The 21,807-nt window shown below is 32.5% G+C and overlaps 1 long non-coding RNA gene and 1 pseudogene across 1 annotated transcript; both read left to right on the forward strand.

The window, feature by feature from the left end:
- The first annotated feature begins 4,636 nt into the window (after positions 1–4,636).
- On the forward strand, positions 4,637–7,547 carry LOC145789305 (shaggy-related protein kinase theta-like; annotated as a pseudogene).
- An 11,323-nt stretch (positions 7,548–18,870) lies between these two features.
- On the forward strand, positions 18,871–19,914 carry LOC145796860 (uncharacterized). Its single transcript, XR_014337475.1, has 2 exons — positions 18,871–19,569; positions 19,702–19,914. It is a non-coding gene; the product is annotated as an uncharacterized LOC145796860 (long non-coding RNA).
- Positions 19,915–21,807: the final 1,893 nt, after the last annotated feature.

Genomic DNA, 21,807 nt, shown 5'->3' on the forward strand with positions numbered 1-21,807 from the left:
ATTGTAAGAATGCAAGTATATCATTAACGTTGCATATGTTGAATATATTATAAAAATGGAATTATATCATGAACATTGACTATGATATGGAATTGGGAACCCTGTATATTGGAAATTGTTGGACTTGAAAGGAATACATGTTGGTATTACATGTTGAAATCTATATTGTGAAATGCCTCTTGAATAGAGATGGAATGACCGGTAATGGGTCAAGTTGCTGAATTTTTGAATTGTAACGTCGTTGAAAATTGAAGAAACATGTTTTTGAAAACTTGTGCTTAATTTCGGGGACGAAATTCTTTAAGGGGGGGAGGTTATAGCGATCTCGGGTTTTCCCCTTTATATACAGTATTCTGGACTTAGGTTCCGTGGTTGAGTATTGTGGCATTTGTTTCTTTCCCGTCCTTTAATTCCTTATGTATGAGTTATAGGATGTTTTGGGCAGGTTTGTAACAGGTTGGCTGTGATTGGGAACAAATGGCTGCTGCCCAGATTTTGGTATCTTCGCTCGAGCGAGGCTTTTGTCGCTCGAGCGAGCTCTTTGTTTTAGATCCTTCGCTCGAGTCAGGGTTCCTTCGCTCGAGCGAGAGTTGGGTGTTGTGTCTGGTGGCTCGAGCAACAAGTCTTGCGCTCGGGCCAGCGACTGCGTCTGGTTCTGGACCTGAGAGTTGCATTTTTTGGCTCGAGCAAGCTTTCCTTCGCTCGAGCGAGCGAGGTCTATGTTTTGGGTTTCTTCACTCGAGTGAGAATTCTGTCGCTCGAGCATGCTTCTGGGTTGCAGACCTAAAGCTTCGAATTGTTGGCTCGAGCGAAGCTTTCTACGCTCGAGCGAGGGTTCTTTGTGTCTAGTCGCTCAAGCGAGCCTGTGTTATATCAGTAGACAGCAGCGGGTAAACACTTCACTTTTTCATTCTCTTTTTCTTTCAAACCCTAGATCCGTCCACTCTCTCTCTCTAAACACCTTCTCTCTAGGGTTTGATCTAGTTCTTGAGTGTTTCTACCCTAAGTTCTTTGTAAGAAAGATAGAGGGTTGTGTGGGCTACGTTTTAATTTGGTCTCTCCGTTTCGAGGTAGGGATACCCTACTCCATCTTATGAGTTTTGTCTTTAATTTTAGTCATTTTGATTAGTTGGTGATGTTGGGTAATTTTGAAAAAAGTTAGGGTTGATATGTAATTTATAAAAGAGGGGTTCTCAAATGTTAGAACCCATGTGTATGTGAGACATTGGAAAAATGGAATTAATGGTGTTAAGTTCGTGAAATCAAACCTTAGGGTTGATATTAAGAAAAGGGGAAAAATGTCCTAATTATCAAAATAAATTAATTAGTATAATTAATTTGGGAAAATATGAAATTTAGTTGAAATCCATGAAATTGAGAAATTACGGAATTGAATGGTGTAGTTGGATTAATTTATCACTCACCTATATAAATGTTGATACTATATCTATTTAATGCATTTATTTTCTGTTTAGAAGTAACTGCTTTAGGCTATCAGTGGAGGATAGTCTTGATTGTTGTAGACACTGTATGTTGATTAGGGAAAACTAAAACTAATCAAACGTGTTATGTCATTGAATATGACGGTTGGGATAATACATCAAATATGTGTATTGATTGATTATTGTATATAATAAATGTTTATATACATTGTATTATGTGGGAGGAGATAGGGGATGTACTCCACGGTTTGGGAGGAGATAGGAGATGGACTCCTAAACCGGATATTGTTTGGGAGAAGATAAAGGATGGACTCCATTAATACAGCAAATACGTGTATTAAATTGAGGTATTGATACAGCAAATATGTGTATCATTTATGAAGTATGGAAGTGTCTTAATATGTTAATGATGCATCAAATATGTGTATCTATCGTGAAATATGGAAGTGTTGGTATTTGATTTATAGTCTCATTGAATTGTTTGGCCAGATTCTGAGCCATGTGTATGAAATGATTTGGATAAGTAAAGGAAAGCGGAACGTAACATGGACATAATTGTCATGGAACTGTATTGTGATATAACTGAGTTATATGTGTTAACCATCTATCAAATACTATTGTTTTAGTCATTGCTTATATTTGGTTTATTATATCTCTACTGGGCTGTGGCTCACCCTATATGGGATATCATTTTCAGGTTCAAGTGATATGCTACCTCCAAGGACATAACTTGGAAGGTTTTGGAGTTGAAGACTCTTTTTGGTTTATTTTGTTATTTAGATATTACATGTAAATTCAAGCCAAGGGCTTAAAGTGTATTTGAGTTAGTACTCTCTTTTGTGACCAAGTGTTGGCTTGGAAAGTTGTAAGCCCATAGGGCATTTACTTTTGTTGTCAACATGTAATATTTTTGCACTTAACTAATCTGATGAATGGAAGGATGTTATTCTCTTGTATCAACACTTGTAGAAACTGTTGGGTTTTTTTGTATTATTTTGAGGGCGTGACATGAAACCCATACCAAATGAAGTTCAACCATTATAATATTTTAACATATGCTAGTTCGTCGAGTTAGAAAAATATTTCAAGAAGAATACTGCGGCTAAAAATGATTTTAAAATGGAGAAATAATTTTTTGAAAGAAAACTGGTTTTCTGGATAGTGAGTTACTTTAACCTTCAGCACAGGTGTTTTGTGTTCGAAAAATAAAAAGGGGTCTCAAACGGTGTCGAAAAGAGGCATGGTTAGAATGGTTTGCTAAATATTTGAGTTTAGAACATATTTCCAGAAGGATTTGAAGACTAAAAACCAGTGTAAGATGGTCAAATAATTTTTATAAGAAAACTGGATAGATTATGTCACATTTTGGAAAAATTGACGTTTCTATCTCGATACTTTATAAAAAATTATGAAACTAGCGGAATTTGAAAGGTAACTTAAAAATTTAAATTTTTCAATTTGAATCACTTGAAAACTCATTCTGTAGAATAAACGGTGACTTGGTAAAGTCAGCATTGCTACTGCCTCCAGACAGCAATAAAGTTAAAAACATGTTTTGACCATGAAACGTTGTCAAATAATTTTTCTTTCGATATTCTAGCACCATGAGAACATGGTAAACGAACGCCAGTGATTTCAGAATTTTTGAAAGTGTTCTCATGAGTTTGTTTGAGTTTATTCAAAACAGATTAAAAATCTGTTTTCAAGACTAAAAATCTGTTTTCAGTATTTTGTGAAAATCACACTTTGTATTCGCCATGAATCACATTCAAGACTAAAAAAAATTGTTTCTTTCTATTATTCCCATGTGAAACTCTAGTCCTTCATATTTACTTTCATTAGTGGTGATAGGGATTAGATAAAAATAATATTTATGAAGAATGAACACAAATTCATCAGCATGCAAGACTAATTCAAACAATGGAGAATATTTGAACACATAAAAAGAAAAATCTGTAGCTAAACCATCTAATCCACACTTGCAAGAATGATAGAAATCATATAATCATAAGATCATCAATCTATCAACATGCATTGAGTTATTGTATATTAACCATGCATACTCTTGAATATATATATATATATATATATATATTGATGTATAGATTTAGTGAAAAAAAAAATATGTAAGGAAGGATAGAGGTTGAGTATTCTTACCTCAATGAAGTAAAAAAAAAAAAAAAATCCCAAGTGTTAGGCCTTTCTTCCCCTCTCTTCTCTCCTTTCCCCCTTGCTTTCTCTCCCTCTCTTTCTCTTTGTTTTACTTAGTTACATGTGTGTGTAATGAGGCTGAATAGTGCTCCTAATTATAGGAGTTTGAGGACCTAATTTATTATTATTATTATTATTATTATTTTATTTATTTTACTTTACTTTACTTCTCTTTTTTGCTTAGGAACTATCATCTAAGCTTAGATGATAGCTTACAGTTTGCTGCATGTCGTGACTGCCTTAATTAAAGGCTTGGAATTGCCATCTATGCATGTAGGCATGGAGTGTGGCAACAAGCAAAGGCATGCATTGGCATGCTTAGGCCAAATTCCTCTGCCCAACATAAATTTTGATTTCTTTTTTTTTATTTATTTATTTATTTATTTATTTATTTTACAGAAAGATAAATAATTTTATTTAAAGGAATCTAATATTGGTATTAATCATGATGCTATTAACATTATAATTCGATAATTTAATAATCACTGTTAACTGACGTGATATTATCATTAATCAAACTAATTAGTTATCTAAAAATTCAGGTTCTCACATCCTCACATCGACTCGAAGATTAAGTTATGGAGGAAACAATATAACACTCTTCAAGATATGTTAAAGATAAGTGGTTTTGGTTGGGATGATGAACAAAAGATGGTGCGTGTTGATAGTGACGACGTATGACAGAACTATGTCAAGGTAAATCTCATTTTTATGTTGCTATTTGCATTACTCTTTACTTATAAATTAATATATTCTTTTTAATAATTGGATAATCACTTGTGTAGAGGGTACCAGATGCAAAAGGGATGCAAAACGGGCCATTCCCGTTCTATGGAGATTGGCTTATTCTATTTGGAAAGGATAGGGCGACTGGTGAACTGGCTGAAGATCCTGCTGATGCAGTTGCAGCCATGGAAAAGGAGGATGCAAATGCAACTACAAAAGAAGAAGAATAGTCTCTTGTTGAACAGTTTAGTATGAACATGGGTGATACAGACTACTCAATGTCTACTACAGTTAATGTTCCCAACCGTGCTGACTCTACTAAAACTAGGAAAAAAGGGGTTCGGCCTGCTGAGGGGATTCCTAGTGAACTATCAGAGATGGCAAAAAATCTTGCATCATTCATTGAGAATACTAATACTACGATGGTAGAGATTGCTCATAGGATAGGATATTCACATGACCTATCCCAACAAAGGAGGTTGGTTAATGCAGAACTTCTGAAGTTGCCAATGAGTAATACCCAAATATTGATGACTGCATCTATGATAGTGAAAGATGAAGACAAAGTTGACTTGTTCTTCAGTTTAGATGAGAATGACAAGATGGAGTGGGTTTCTTTACTATTTAAAGGTCATATTTGAATGTGGCATCTACTGTATGATGGTCTTTTTGAATGATGGGTTTCTTTTTGTTTGCTCATGTGTTGGGATGTTTAAGACTGGTTTTTGTACCTTGCAATCTTTTTATATGTTGCTCCTATATTGGCTGGTTAAGACTGGTTCTTGTAGCTTGCAATCTGTTTATATGTTGCTCCTATGTTGGGCTGCACTATATTATATTGTATGCTACTCTCTGCTACTTTTGAAAGAGCCATAATATGCTACTTTTGCTTGTTGTGATTCTGACCAATGTGGGTGTCCCATGTTTTTGTATAATTTAGTTGAATTGTGGAGACCACTTGCGTCTGTTTAATGTTAATAATTTGAAGTAGTTCCATACATTGGTTTATTCTATAACAAACTTGTTTAGTAGCCGATGGTTATATTTTAATTAAGTTACTGTGTAATTGATCTGTATTGGATCATACATTCTAGTGTGGGTGTTCTCTAATGTTGTTGGATTGGGGCAGGTTGGAGGATGCAGGCTATGCTGTTGGTGCTAGGGTGTTGGAACTTCTTTTCCATCAGGAAAATGTTTGGAACTCATGTGTGTTAGATACTATAACTTATTTCTGAGGTTTTGATGCTTGTTACAGGTTAATCCCCACAGTCATCAGCTAAAGTTGTGCGATTTTGGGAGTGCAAAGATGTTAGTAGGTCTCTATTCATGGAATTTCATGTTTTTTAATGTGTGGCAATGTTTGAAATTTATTTTCCCGTTGTAGGTGCCTGGTGAACCCAATATATTTGCTCACAGTATTATAGGGCTCCAGAATTGATATTTGGGGCTACAGAGTACACAACTGCAATTGATATGTGGTCTGCTGGTTGGGTTTTGACTGAGCTACTTCTAGGCCAGGTGAGTGTATATTTGAGTTTGTTTTCTGGAACATTGACAGTCAACACTTTTATTAAGCTTTAAATTTGATGTGAAAGATGCCATTTTACCCCGCAAGAAATCAGGATAGGGACTTGTATGCAGTATACTACGGCACCCGTTAATGAAATATTTGCTTAGTAATAATTGGTTTTGATTACTATTTGTTGATTATTTATTCTCACACTTTTTGAATGTGGTATATGCATTTAGATGAATGCCTACCATGCTTCTTCAATTATACCCATTTGCATATCATTCTTTAAGATATTTTTCTTCTGTATTGGCCTTGCATTTCTTTCTATAGCTTTATAACAATTTTTATTTTACTGTGCTTTTTTGAAATTTTGAAATTTGCTGATTAATTTATAGGGTTTGGGACTAAGCAGTATATATATATATATATATCTATGTTATATAAAACCCACGTATAACCATAAGATTGTTGTTGCTAAACTTCATTTATTTCGGAACATGTTATGGGGCTGGTCCTGATGTGTATTGAATGTGGTTTGATGTGCACCCTCTGTTTCCTGGAGAAAGTGGGGTTAATCAGCTGGTGGAAATAATTAAGGTTCTAAGTAATTTATTTTTATAAACTTTTATATTCTAATATTTGTTTGGTGCATTCTCTTATTATTATTATTATTATTATTATTATTATTATTGTTATTAGCTTGGGTGGTTCTGTTATAGATATTGGGGACACCAACCAGAGAGGAAATTAGATGCATGAATCCAAATGACACGGAGTTCAAATTTCCTCAGATCAAAGCACACCCATGGCACAAGATTTGTTAGAAATTCCACATGGAGGATGCATCTTTGACTCATCTTCATTGATAATAAGCGCATTACTTTCACGACAGCCAAACCTAATGAACTTCTGTTTTCTAGGTTTTTAACAAGCGAATGCCAGCTGAAGCTGTGGATCTTGTGTCGAGGCTGCTCCAATATTCACCAAATCTACGTTGCACTGCTGTAAGAAATTTGATCTTTGCTTATTATATATGAAATAGAAAAATCATTATATGTGGACATTTATTAAAAAGCTCATTGTCAATTTCTGTTTCAATTTATTAAAAAGCTCATTGTCAATCTACGCTGCACCGAATGTTTTTCATAGAAAAGTGAAATGTACAAGTAATGTCATTCTCTGATATCCTAATATAGCATTATTATATTATATTTTTAATAAGACATTAGCCAAATTGATAAGTTAATATTGTCTTATGATTTGTCTTTGTAATCAATAGATTATATTGTTATTTTGTTTTGAATCATACAGAATTTTCTGACCTTGTCAAAGAAATTGTAAAATGTTGTTTTGAAAGTTGTCTTTTAATCAAAATCTATGACATTTTCAGTTGGAGGCATGTGCACATCCTTTCTTTGATGATTTGAGGGAACCAACCACAAGCTTGCCAAATGGTAGACCGCTCCCTCCTCTCTTCAATTTCACGTCTCAAGGTGAGCCAACTTAAATTTTCCTTCTTTTTTTTTTAGGGGGGAGGGGAGGGAGGAGGGAGGTTGATGGTTCTCTTGTTGATCGTGCTGAAATTTCTTACAGAGCTGGCTGGGGCATCGCGTGAATTGTGTCAACGTTTCATTCCCGAGCATGTGAGGAAATGAATTTGTGCCAAGTAGCGGTGATATCTGTAGGCAATGTAGATGGGTTTTTGGATGATTAGGTATCTGCACTATGCCAAGTATTCCATGAGGCACCATTCTTTGGACTCCTAAAGTATATTTCTGATGAAACGCGGCCTTAGAGGGTTATGGGTTGCTCGCCAAGCCAGACTTCAATAAAAAAATGTACGCCAGAATCATGATGTGCTTAGCTATGTCGCTTTTTTGTTCTTTTCATCTACCGTTATAGATGAGTTGTCATGATTTTTTTGTTTTGTTTTTTTTTTTTTTTTTTATTTTGCATGTTGTTATATGCATTTTGTATGCGTCCACACTTGTAATGGATACTACTAACAAAACTAGGCGTGCTAGACGGGTTTAGATTGATGCCGTTCAACGTATGCTCTGTTCACTTTTGGTGTTATCGAACTGTATTGTCATTTATCTGTCATTTTATGTATGGGAATATTACACTTCATGTTGATATATCTCATGTGATTGCTGGTGGTGACATTCTTTCAAAGTTGTCATCATACACAATTACAAAAAAGAATAAAAAAATAAAAAAAGAAGAGAGAATAACATTGATAGTTGGATTATTTAAAATTTACAAAACAAGAATAAATAAATAAATAAATAAATAAAAAGAGAGAGAATAACATTGACTACAAATTTATTGATAGTTGGATTCATTAATATTAATAAATAAATAGCACTGACTAATTTTTTTTTGATAATTGGATTCTTTAGTAATTTAAAAAATAAAAAAGAAGAAGAATAATAACATTAAGTAAAAATTTATTTATTCTTTAGTTGGTATAAGTCTAAATTTGATAATAATGTAAAAAGGGTATTTGTGGAATTTCACATTGTTAATCCTATCTCTATTTCTCAAAACAAACATGAACTATTACTAGTCCATTGGTTATCAAACAAACACAATTTTCTTAATCCCCTCACTATTAGTCCCCTCACTAACAGTCCCCTCACTAATAATCCCCTCACTAACATTCCCCTCCATTCTACCTCTGAAAACAAACGGGGCCCTAGTAATTTGTAAGGCTTTGTGTTTTCAATTTATTTAGATATTCTGTTTGTGTTTTGAATTGAAAAGAAAATTAAATATTTTGTTGAAAAAGAGTTTTCAACTTGAATATATTTTTGAATTGAAAAAAGTAAATATATTATTTATCTATATTTTTTAGTTTTTAAATCTAACTCTAAAAATAATAAATAAAAAGATGATATGTGTTGATTGGTTTTTATTTTCAAAAACAGATATAGATGTAACAATATAGAAGCATACAATCTCTACTACTACTTTGTTCATGGGTTTGGTAGTTTGAATTGTTTTTATATTTTAATAATCACATATTGTAATACTTTATGTAGATGAGGCATGCTGTGATTATAATATGTGGATGAGGCATGTAGTTATTGTAATATTCTAAAATTTCAAACTTTCTTTCTTTGGATGAGATATGCAGTGATTGTAATACTTTTTAAGTCATTGACTGTAATACTTTTTTCTTTTTCTTTTCTTTTTTTTTGAGAAAGTGTACAATTTGAATTATGTTGAAAATTTATAAAATTTTAAACTGCCAAACCGATTCGCATTCATCATTCAATCTGCCAATCCGCTCAATCCACATCCGCCGGATTAGTGGATGGATAGGGATTGATTTTCTCTAATCCGCCAATCTAATGGAATGGATGGCGAATTGGAGGTTCTGTAATCGCAACCGACCCACACCCACCCCTAGTTTAAATATCCATTAAAGCTTTCCTCTACAATCAATGTGAGATTTGTAGCTATACACAATTCTTAATACTTCATTTATGAGACAATTTCTCATTCAATTCTTAATAGTTTTTTATCATTCTTTTTGTGGTCTAAAGATCTTATTATAAATAATCTAAACTCATTTAATTCCACATCAACCAATGGTTGGAACCTACTTTAATTTCACATTAAAGTCACCATAAAACCATTTTTTCCAACAAAACGAATCAAATAATTTAAATTTGACTGGTATTTGATTTGTTAAAAATTTATTTGAGTTTAGTTTGTTAGGTAAACAAATCAATCTTGTCAATCTTAAATACATTTTGAAACGTGTTAAGAATTTTAAACTAATCTTAAATAATCAATTGCTTGTTTGGTTTAGTTCAATAAGTCTAACACGATATAAAAATACAAAACTACTTGAGTTCTCAGCTCAACAAAAACTCGTTTGAAAACGATTCAAAAGTTTCACAAACTAAACTTAAATAAATTTTAAAATCCATTATAGTTTTTAAACCAAACTTAAACAGTTAAATGTTTGGCACATTTAGTTGAAAAAATTATAAATAAGTGGGACATTCTTAAAATAATTGTATTATAAGTAAAAAAAAATTATTATTATTAATTTTTTTTTTTTTTTGTAGAAATTTGAAGTTAGTAGATATTTTAATATTATAATGTGTTATTAGTTTGATTTGTTTTCTTTTCCTCCAAGTTAATCCTTTTTCTTGGTGACCAAGAATCTTCCAAGCAACTTCCTATACTTTTCCTCCAAGAATCCTCCAAGTCAAGTCTTCTTCTCTAAGTCTTCCAAGTCTTGCCCACCATGCCAAGTCTTCTTCTCCTCCAAGAATCTTGTCCAGTAAGTTTCCTCTTCTCCAGGACCCTTGCCCACCAAGTTTTCTCTTCTATAAATTGAGCTAACTTCTTATCTTGAAAAATAGAATGAGTGTTTGTTGTTTTATTATGTTTGTGTAAGATTATCAGGCAAATAAAAAAGGGTGTATGTGATGAAACATTGGGTTCAACCAATTGTGCAGTATTGGTGAACCATACGACTTAGTCGGGCTGTTGTATCCTGAAGGAGACAAGTCAATGTTTTTTCTGTTGCACGAGTGTAAGCCTTTGCCTAACCGCAGAGGGTTTGAATCTCCTTAAAGAGAACGAATTTCCCAGGCCTCTGCCCTTACAATAATTATTGTAATTTGTATTTTTCTGGTGTTTTATTTGTAATTATCACTAGCAATTTTAAGGAGATTCAAATAGCAAAAATTCATGGAGCCAGTATTGGAAAAGCCCAACGAGAATACCGGTGATCTTAAGCCCTTCCGGTTCAAGGGAGCCCATTTCAAGAGATGGAAAGGCAAGGTGCTTTTCCACCTCAGTCTCCTCAAGGTGGCCTATATCCTGACCAAGAAAAATCCGAACAAAGTCCCCACTGAAGAGATGACCGACGAGGAGTATGCTGCTTATCTTGAAAAAATCAAGAAATACAACACAGATGAGTATAAATGTCCATATTATCTTTTAAATTGTCTTTCAGATTAATTTTATGATTATTATGATACTACTTACACCACTGTCAAAATTTGGAAAGCTTTGCAGAATAAATATGACACTGAAGAGACATGCGCTAAAAAGTATGCAGCGAGCCGCTTTTTCCGCTATCAGATGATAGATGGAAAATCAATGGTGGAGCAAGTACAAGACTTTCAGATGCTAGTGGCTGAAGTTAGATCCGAAGACATCAAAATTGGAGACAATCTTGTTGTGGCAGGTATTATTGACAAACTACCATCATCTTAGAGGGAGTTCCATAAGTCAATGCGTCACAAGCAAAAAGAGACATCCTTGGAAACTCTAATCACACGGATTCGACTGGAGGAGGATGCACGAGGACAAGATGCACTTATGACACAAGATCATTCCACTGCAAAGGTAAATTTAACTTCTGAAAATACTTTACCTAAATGTCGATTTCATAAAAATAGTCACTTGAAGCCAGTTAAGAAAATCTGGAAAAATACTAGAAGGCCACAAAATAAAAACTACCTGAGGCAAAAGAAATGGAATCAAGAACCCCATTCACAAGATCTGACAAATGTGATATGTTTTGTGTGTGGCAAAAGTAGACATATTGCTCGAACTTGCAAATTTCGGAAACAACAGTCTTGACCACAGGCTAATGTTACCGAGAAACTATTTGTGTCTATGATTACAGATATGTTGATGGTTCAATCTGTGGAAGGGTAGTGGGCAGACTCTGGTGCCAATAGGCATGTCTGCTATGACAAAGATTGGTTCAAAGATTTCACTCCTTTTAATGAGGAGATGATTATTATGCTTAGTGACTCCAGTTTAACCAAGGTGCTCGGGTGTGGAGATGTTGAGTTGAATTTTACCTCCGGATATGTGCTTGTTTTAAAAGATGTGTTGTGCACACCATCCATGAGAAAAAATTTGAAGTTGAGTTATTTGCTTAACAAAGCTGGTTTCAAGGAGACTATTGAATCTGACTAATATGTAATCACTAAAAAAGGCATATTTGTGGGGAAAGGGTATGCCTGTGATGGAATGTTTAAATTAAATGTTGAGAATAAGAAAGCACATGTTTCTGTTTACATGATGTCTTCTATGAATTTTTGGCATGTTCATCTGTGTCATATTAATAGCCGATATGTGGGAGTCGTGAGTAGTTTAGGATTAATTCCCAGACTAACAAATAAGTTTGAGAAATGTGAAGTTTGCAGTCAAGCAAAAATAACTAAAAGGCCTCATAAAAGTGTGGTGAGAAATACTAAATTGTTAGAATTAATTCACACTGATTTATGTGAATTTGAAGGAATTTTAACATGTGGTGAAAATAGATATTTTATCACTTTTATTGATGATTTTTCAAAATACACTTATGTATACTTGTTGAAAGATAAAAGTGATGCTTTTGAAAAATTTAAAAAATTCCTTCTTGAAGTTGAAAATCAATTTGGTAAAAAGATTAAAAGATATAGAAGTGATAGAGGCCGGGAGTATGAATCTTTTGGATTCAACTTGTTTGCTCAGTCTTTGGGAATAATCCATGAAACTACTCCACCATATTCACCTGCATCTAATGGTGTAGCAGAAAGAAAAAATAGAACTTTAACTGATTTAACAAATGCTATGCTAATTGAAGCAGGTGCTCCTTTAAATTTGTGGGGAGAAGCAATTTTAACTGCATGTTATGTTATAAATAGAGTGCCACATAAAAAAACAAAAGTTACACCTTTTGAGTTATGGAAAGGGCATAAGCCAAATTTGAGGTATTTGAAGGTTTGGGGTTATCTAGCTTTTGTTAGACTTGTGGACCCTAAAAGACCTAAATTAGGTGTGAGAGCTACCACTTGTGCTTTTCTTGGATATGCAACAAATAGTACAGCCTATAGATTTTTTGATATTGAAAACAAAATAATTTTTGAATCAGGTGATGCAATTTTTCATGAAAAAAAATTTCCTTTTAAATCTAAAAATGGTGGGGTCAAAATTATCAAGAAAATATTTTATCTGAAACCAGTCCCTTTACTCATGTTTTACAAAACCAAGATATTGTAGTTTTTGAACCTAGAAGGAGTAAAAGAGCCAGATTAGAAAAAGATTTTGGCCATGATTATCATGTTTTTAATGTGGAGGGAACTCCATTAACTTTACAAGAAGCTTTGGCATCTCCTGACTTTATTTTTTTGAACGAGGTTGTAAATGATGAGATGAAATCATTATTATCCAATAAAACTTGGGTATTAATAGATTTACCACTACGTTGTAAAACTAATGGCTATAAATGGGTTTTGAGAAAAAAATTTAAACCGGATGGAACTATTGATAAATATAAAGCAAGACTTGTTGCAAAAGGTTTAAAACAATAAGCAGATCTTGACTTTTTTGATACATTTTCTCCGGTTACTAGAGTTACATCCATTAGATTATTAATTGCAGTGGCTACAATTCATGATCTAAAAATTCATCAAATAGATATTAAAACAGTCTTTTAAAATGGAGACCTAGGTGAAGAAATCTATATGGATCAACCTGAGGGTTTTGTGGAACCCGGTCAAGAAAGCAAAGTGTGCAAACTAATTAAATCCCTATATGACTTAAAACAGGCCCCTAAACAGTGGCATGAAAAATTTGGTTCCTGCATGATTGAGAATGGCTATAAAACTAATGAATGTGATAAATGCATCTACTATAAATCTGAAGAAAATTCCCATGTCATTATTAGCCTCTATGTGGATGATTTACTTATATTTGACTCTAATTTGCATATCATCGTGGAAACTAAAAATATGCTCAGTAGTCATTTTGATATGAAAGATCTTGGTGAGGCTAATTATATTTTGGGAATGAAAATTACCAAAACCTGTGATGGTATATTTCTTGATTAGTCGCATTATGTTGAGAAAATTTTGAGAAAATATAATTTTTATAAGTGCAAGCATGTTCTTACTCCTTTTGATCCTCATGTGCGTTTATTTCCTATTGAAAACGATGAGGATGTAATTAATCAAAAGGAATATGCTAGTATAATTGGTAGCTTGCGTTATGTGATTGATTGTACTAGACCTGACATTGCCTATGCAGTTGGAGTACTTAGCAGGTTTACTAGCAAACTTGGTAGTGATCACTGGCTAGCCATTGAGCGAAATATGAAATATTTATCTAGTACCATAAAATATGGCTTGTTTTATAATAAGTATCCTGCAGTACTTGAAGGTTACAATGATGCCAATTGGAATACCTTGTCAGGTGATTTATTATCAACCACTGGTTACTTATTTACATTGAGAGGTGGTGCTATAAGTTGGAAATCGAAAAAGCAAACCATTATTGTTAGTTCAACAATGGAGGCTGAGCTTATTACTTTAGCTATAGCTAGTGAAAAAGCAAATTGGTTGAGAGATTTGTTAAATGAAATCTCTTGTTGGGAAAAATCGATCCCACCTATATTGATTTATTGCGATAGCACCACAGCAATTGGGCGAGTTAATAACCGTTATTATAACGGTAAATCCATACCTATCAGAAGAAAATGCAGTATTGTGAGATCTTATATGAATAATGGCATCATAAATGTGGATTATATTAAATCTAGTGACAATCTTGCAGATCCATTAACTAAGGTCTTAGCAAGAGATAGAGTCTGAAATACATCGATGGGGATGAGATTGAAGCCTATTGAATATAGTAGGAGCCATGTATGAGGATACTCAACCCAGGGACCAGAGATCCTATAACTGGGTTCAATGAGAAGAACAATCATATGATGGCCGTGAGAAATGCACTAAATTACTTTTTACCCATCCCTATAATGTAAGTGCATTTATCCTATAATGTTGTAGAGGTTGAGTTATTAAAAAACTCTTAATAAATTCATGTAACTCTTATTGAGTGGGGTGTCATAGTTACAGGAGCACCCTTGATAGAATTCACTTATGTGAGTGTGGTAGTAGGGCCGCTACATATGAGATTTGGGCTAATTCTCAAACACACTCATGAATCCTATGATCGCACAAAGCCGAAATGTGTTGGCTCTTAAAGCTTATGTGAACACCTGGAATATTATATGTGTGCAATAATTATTTATTTCCCTTAAGCAGTCATAGTTCAATGCTGAGCATACTATTGGCTCTGGAGTAGATATTATTGTCTCACTAATGGAGGTTCAATACAGAACACACCTACCATGATGCATAATATCCTTATTTGCCAATAATCTCAATTTTTGTTACCTATAATATTAAAATAGGTGGGGGAATTTAGCAGATATTTTAATATTATAATGTGTTATTGGTTTGGTTTGTTTTCTTTTCTTCCAAGTTAAACCTTTTTCTTGGTGACTAAGAATCTTCCAAGCAACTTCCTATACTTTTCCTCCAAGAATCCTCCAAGTCAAGTCTTTTTCTCTAAGTCTTCCAAGTCTTACCCACCAAGTCAAGTCTTCGTCTCCTCCAAGAATCTTGTCTAATAAGTTTCTTCTTCTCCAAGACACTTGCCCACCAAGTTTCCTCTCCTATAAATTGAACTAACTTCTTATCTTGAAAAATAGAATGAGTGTTTGTTGTTTTATTATGTTTGAGTAAGATTATCAAGCAAATAAAAAAGGGTGTATGTGATAAAGTTTTAGGTTCAACCAGTTGTACAGTATTGGTGAACCATACAACTTAGTCAGGCTGTTGTATCCTGGGAGGGACAAGTCAAGATTTTTTTCTGCTACACCGGTGTGAGGCTTTGCCTAACTGCAGAGGGCTTAAATCTCCTTAAAGAGAGCAAATTTCTCGCGCCTCAGCCCTTATAATTATTATTGTAATTTGTATTTTCTGATATTTTATTTGTAATTATCACCAACATTTGACACACAAAAATACTATACTAGACACACAAAAAACTTACAACATAAACCTAAAAGAATTACACAATCATTAAAATGAAATTATTTTCTTACCCACTAACTGAAATGCAATTTTCTCAAACAGTTTGACCAAGGCCAACTGTGCTGTAATCCCCTTTTCACCAATAGTAACTGGCTATGATGAGATGAGCACCATGTGGCAAATGAGGTGTAATATTGAAGAGCGTAAATTTGTTCAAAGGTGTGAACGTTACATTTCAAGCTAATAGGTTCTTTATGAAATTAAAAGTGACATCACATATTCAACTACCAATCAAAGCAATTCAATCAAAATTTCACATTATTACTTTAGTTAGTCATTTTTGTAATATACCTTGCCTTTTTATTTTAACTATTTTTAAAAAAAAAAATTATTCATTTAATGCTTCTATGGGAGAGAAAAGAAAAAGATAGGGAAAAAAAAATAAATGGTTAGTGAATAATAACTCTACAGAAATAATTAATTATTGTAAACAAAACCATTTAACCAGGCTTATTTTGAGAAGTAGACCTGGCTAAATTAAGTGGTTAGTGAATAATGACTCTACCAAAATAATTAATTATTGTAAACAAAATCATTTAGCCAGACTTATTTTGAGAAGTATGGTAAAAGTCAATTTTTTTAAAAAAAAATAAAAATATGTAAAAAAATAGAGAGGTGACGTGATCCAAAAAAGTCAAAAAATTAAAAAAAAATTAACCCACGGACTTGGGCCGGCTGGCGGCACGCGAACATGTGTGGCAATTTTTCCATAACCAACTTGGACCATAATTTTGGTCCAAGCCCATCCTTAAAGCATCCATAGCTTCCTTCCTTCGGAAAATTTGGATGCCCCAAAGGGCTCATGCCTTTATCAAAATCTTGAAGTTTAAATTAGGGGTGAGCAGCGGATATACCGATCTGCCCAAACCAACCAAACCGAATCAATCCGTCGCATTTTGGACGGATGCATGATAACGAGCGGATGGTTACAGATTGATTTTTTCCAATTCACCTAGTTTTGGACGAATGGCAAATTTGAGGTTCATTTGGTCGCAATTGAACCAGCAAATCGCGAGCACCCCTAGTAATTTGTAAGACTTTGTATTTTCAATTTGTTTGGATATTCTGTTTGTGTTTTCAATTGAAAAAAAAAATTAAATATTCTGTTGAATATATTCTATTGAAAAAGAGTTTTCAACTTAAATATATTTTTGAATTGAAAAAAGTAAAGGGGTTATTATCTATATTTTTTAGTTTTTAAATCTAACTCTAAAAATAATAAATAAAAGATGATATGTGTTGGTCGGTTTTTGTTTTCAAAAATAGATATAGATGTAATAATATAGAGGCATACAATCTCTACTACTGCTCTGTTCATGGTTTTGGTGGTTTGAATTATTTTTATATTTTAAGAACACATATTGTAATACTTTATGTGGATGAGACATGTTGTGATTGTAATATGTGGATGAGGCATGCAGTTATTGTAATATTCTAAAATTTCAAACTTTCTTTCTTTGGATGATATATGCAGTGATTGTAATACTTTTTAAGTCATTGACTGTAATTTTATTTTTTATTTTATTTTTTTGAGAAAGTGCACAAGTTGAATTATATTGAAAATTTATAAAATTATAAACTGTCAAACCGATTCGCATTCATCCTTCAATCTGCCAATCCGCTCAATCCACATCCGCCGGATTAGTGGACGGATAGGGATTGATTTTCTCTAATCCGCCAATCTGGCGGGATGGATGGCAAATTGGAGGTTCCGTGGTCGCAATCGACCCACGCCAACCCTAGTTTAAATACCCATCATAACTTTCCTTTACAATTAATGTGGGATTTGTAACTATACACAATTCTCAATACCTCATTCATGAGACTAACTTTATGAGATAATTTCTCATTCAATTCTTAATAGTTTTTTGTCATTCTTTTTGTGATCTAAAAATCTTATTACAAATAATCTAAATTTATTTAATCCTACCTCAATCAATGGTTGGGACCTATTTTAATTTCACATTAAAATCACCATAAAACCATTTTTTCCAACAAAACGAATCAAATAATTTAAATTTGACTTGTATTTAATTTGTTAAAAATTCGTTTGAGTTTAGTTTGTTAGGTAAACAAATCAATCTTGTCAATCTTGAATACATTTTGAAAGTTGTTAAAAATTTTAAACTAATCTTAAATTGTCAATTACTTGTTCGGCTTGGTTCAATAAGTCTAGCACGATATAAAAGTACCAAATTACTTGAGTTCTCGGCTCAACAAAAACTCGTTTGAAATCGATTCAAAAGTTTCACAAACTAAACTTAAATAAATTTTAAAATTAATTAAAATTTTTAAACCAAACTTAAATAGTTAAATGTTTGGCTCGTTTAGTTGAAAAAATTATAAATAAGTGGGACATTCTTAAAATAATTGTATTATAAGTATAAAAAAAATATTACTATTATTAGTATTTTTTTTTAAGAAATTTGACATACAAAAAACACTATACTAAACACAAAAAAAAACTTACAACATAAACCTAAAAGAATTACACAATCATTAAAATGAAATTATTTTCTTACCCTCTAACTGCAATGCAATGTTCTCACACAGTTTGACCAAGGCTCACTGTGCTGTAATTCCCTTTTCACCAATAGTAACTGGCTATGATGAGATGAGCCCCATGTGGCAAATGAGGTGTAATATTGAAGAGCGTAAATTTGTTCAAAAGTGTGAACGTTACATTTCACGCTAATAGGTTCTTTATGAAATTAAAAGTGACATCAGTTATTCAACTACCAATCAAAGCAATTCAATAATATTAACCAAAATATTTAATCAAAATCTCACATTATTACTTTAGTTAGTCATTTTTGTAATATACCTTGCCTTTTTATTTTAACTATTTTTTAAAAAAATTATTCATTTAATGCTTCTATGTGAGATAAGAAAAAGAGAGGGAAAAAATTAAGTGGTTAGTGAATGAATCCGGATCTTCCGTGGCCCTTCCTTGCGGTGTGTCCCTGTGGCCCTCTAAAACGACCTCGTTTTAGAAAGGTTTTTTATTTTTTTTTTCTTTTTTCTTTTCTTCTTCTTCGTTCTCTCTCCACTGATTCCATCTCTGTTTTCCCTGCAACTCCATTGCTATTTTTTAGGACTAGTGGAGTGAAGAAAAGAATACCCACTACTTCTCACAAAGAGATAAAAGAGGGAGGAGAGAGAAAGAGAGTGTGTGATACAGTGAACCCATCTTTTTGTTTTGTTTTGTTTTTCAGGTTCCTTTGAATTTATGGGTCTTGTCTGCATCGAAAGCTCTTGAAATCTTTAACTGCGGTGATAAAAGAACAGAAAAGAAGAGAAAAAAACCAATTTTGCTGAAATATTATTATTATTACTAGCAGTGAAGGAGACAAACAAAACCGTATAAAGCAAACCGAAAAAGCAGATTAAAATACAACCCCTTTTTTCGATTTTTGTTTGTTTGTGTTTATTTGTGTGTGTGTGTGCGTGTCTCTAGTACTGATCATGACTCGGTGATAGCTTTGCTCCCATGTCGGTTGTGAGAGATTGGGAATGAGAATGGGTTTCTTGCTGATAAACTAGAGAAAGAAAGTGCGAGAAAACCGGGGAAAAAGTCGACTCTTTGTTTCTTGTTATTTTCTCGGATTTTAGCCATGGAGGTCACAGTTTTTTAGATTACAGAAGAAGATAGAGATCGAATTCATGGTTGCCTATTCTGATTTTTTTGATTTCTGGGTTTTATTCTTTGATAGAACTCCAAGGTGGGTCTTGCAAATTCATGGCGGTTTCTAGCTAAAGTCCCATTTCTTTTCTGGTCCGTAGTCTCTCTCTCTCTCTCTCTCTCTCTCTCTCTCTCTCTATGTATATATATATATATCTATCTATCTATGTGTATATGAATATTTGATGGGTTTTGGTTATGATGATTTGTTTTGGGTATGAACAGAGAAGACTGATGTTGAGGAAGAGATCAAGAGCAACAAGTAAGCAAGCTCTAATGGCGGATCATGGTTATTCACCATCACCGAAGGAGCCTTTTCTTTTGTTTCTTGAATTTTTTTCCTTAGGCATTGGAAAGGTAGGCCTCTTCTAGATTCCTCATCTCATGCTCATGTCACAAAAAAGTTATCATAGTCCCTTCAAATGCTTCTTGACTTGATGCCTTTTTGTTCTTAAAAACCTCCACTTCTCTGCATTTCCTCCTCAGAGAGAGATCAGAGAGAGAGAGAGAGAGAGAGGGTTGTGAATTCTATGGCTTTCTAGCTATGTTGTTCACTATACCACCATGAGAGCTAAGGTACAGACCCAAAGAGGGATGCGCCGCAGTGTGAGAGAGAGAGAGAGAGTTATCAGCGAGAGAGAAAGAAGAAGAAGAAAAGAACAAAAAAAAAAAAAAAAACCTCCAAAACGACGTCGTTTTGGAGGGCGACAGGGACAGGAAAGGGCGACGGAGTATCCGAATTCGTTAGTGAATAGCGACTCTACAGAAATAATTAATTATTGTATACAAAATCATTTAGCCAGGTTTATTTTGAGAAATAAATTAAAAGTCAATTTTTTTTATAAAAAAAATATGTAAAAAAATAGAAAGGTGATGTAATCTAAAAAAATTAAAAAATTAAAAAATTAACTTTTATCCCAGATGCCAAAATAAACTGACTAATTTATTGGAGGGAGTTTTTGAATTCGACTAGTTATTTTAGCTGAATTGATGGTTTGGCCGGTTTGTTATGGATGTTCTCATGATTTTGTCTTTGAATTTTAGTTATAAAACAAAACAAAAAAAAATGTATATATATAACTTATAAATATTTTTAATATGATTACTCAAATCTTAATTTTTCATATGCAAAAAGTTGCAAAAATCATGATTATTTGAAATTAGGTTGTCATCTCCTCAATTCGAGTTTAGCAAAATAGACTTTTTTGGAAATGGAATTTTAAAAATAAGTAAAATTGTTAACTGTAATGAAAGTAGACAAAATCATTTCCTTTACAAAGGCTTTATTTGAAAAGTTAACTATTTTAGTTGATTATTTAATTTTTTTTAACTATTTTAACCTAATTAAAATAATTGTATTTGAGAAATTGATTACCTTTTTTTGATAGTTTATTTGATAGCGTGAATGAAAAAGTGAAATAATTATAAATTAAATGTAACACTTTATCTTATTAATTATTTGGATAAATTACATTGACACCCCTGAGATTTATGTTTATTACAATTCTTCCATCACCCTTTAGAAATTACATCTTCTCTCCTGAGGTTTAAAGTTTCAGTACAGATTCTCCCTCTGAGTAATTTAATTTTTTAAATACCAATTTTTTCCTAATTGGGTAAATTACATTGACACCATTCACATTTTAGAAATTACAATCTCATCCCTAAGGTTTAAAGTAGCATTACCAATTGCCCCCTCGGTTAGTATTAGTTGAAAAAAAATTCATTGAAAAAATATTAATTTGAAAAAAATTATTTGAAAAAAAAATTAATTGAAAAAAAAATTTGTTAGTAAAATTTTTAAATTTTTGTTTAAAAACCAATGTAAACTCATTTTTTGAATTTACTTTTTTTTCTCCAATTTACAAATTAAGACAACCATTTATAAACTAAAAAAATTATCAAATAAGTTTTTATGACAGTTTTTTAAATTTTTGTAAATATAAATTGAAAACTGAAAAAGAAATGGTTATCAAATAGGCCTTAGATTGTAAAAATGTCGTAAAATTAACAAATAAGTAAATAAGTTACCAATGTAAGAAATGACTTATCAAAAGATTCTTAGGCCATGTATGGTTTGATTTTTAGAAAAAAAATTTGAAAAAACAAAAATTAATTTGGTTAAGAAATAAAAAATAAAAAATAATTATCATTTAAGGGTAAAAAATAATTATCATTTTAACTTTTGGACAGATTATATACATACGTATGGCTGTTTCAATTTAATTTGTAAAAAATTATTTCTAACCACTCGAAAGATAAAAATTATATAAAAATGATAATTATTTTTTATTTTTTATTTCTGAACCAGATTAATTTTTAATTTTTTAA

The sequence above is a fragment of the Camellia sinensis genome, chromosome 8 (genome assembly GCF_055761805.1).
Source record: "Camellia sinensis isolate YWXY chromosome 8, ASM5576180v1, whole genome shotgun sequence".
Lineage (NCBI taxonomy): Eukaryota > Viridiplantae > Streptophyta > Magnoliopsida > Ericales > Theaceae > Camellia > Camellia sinensis.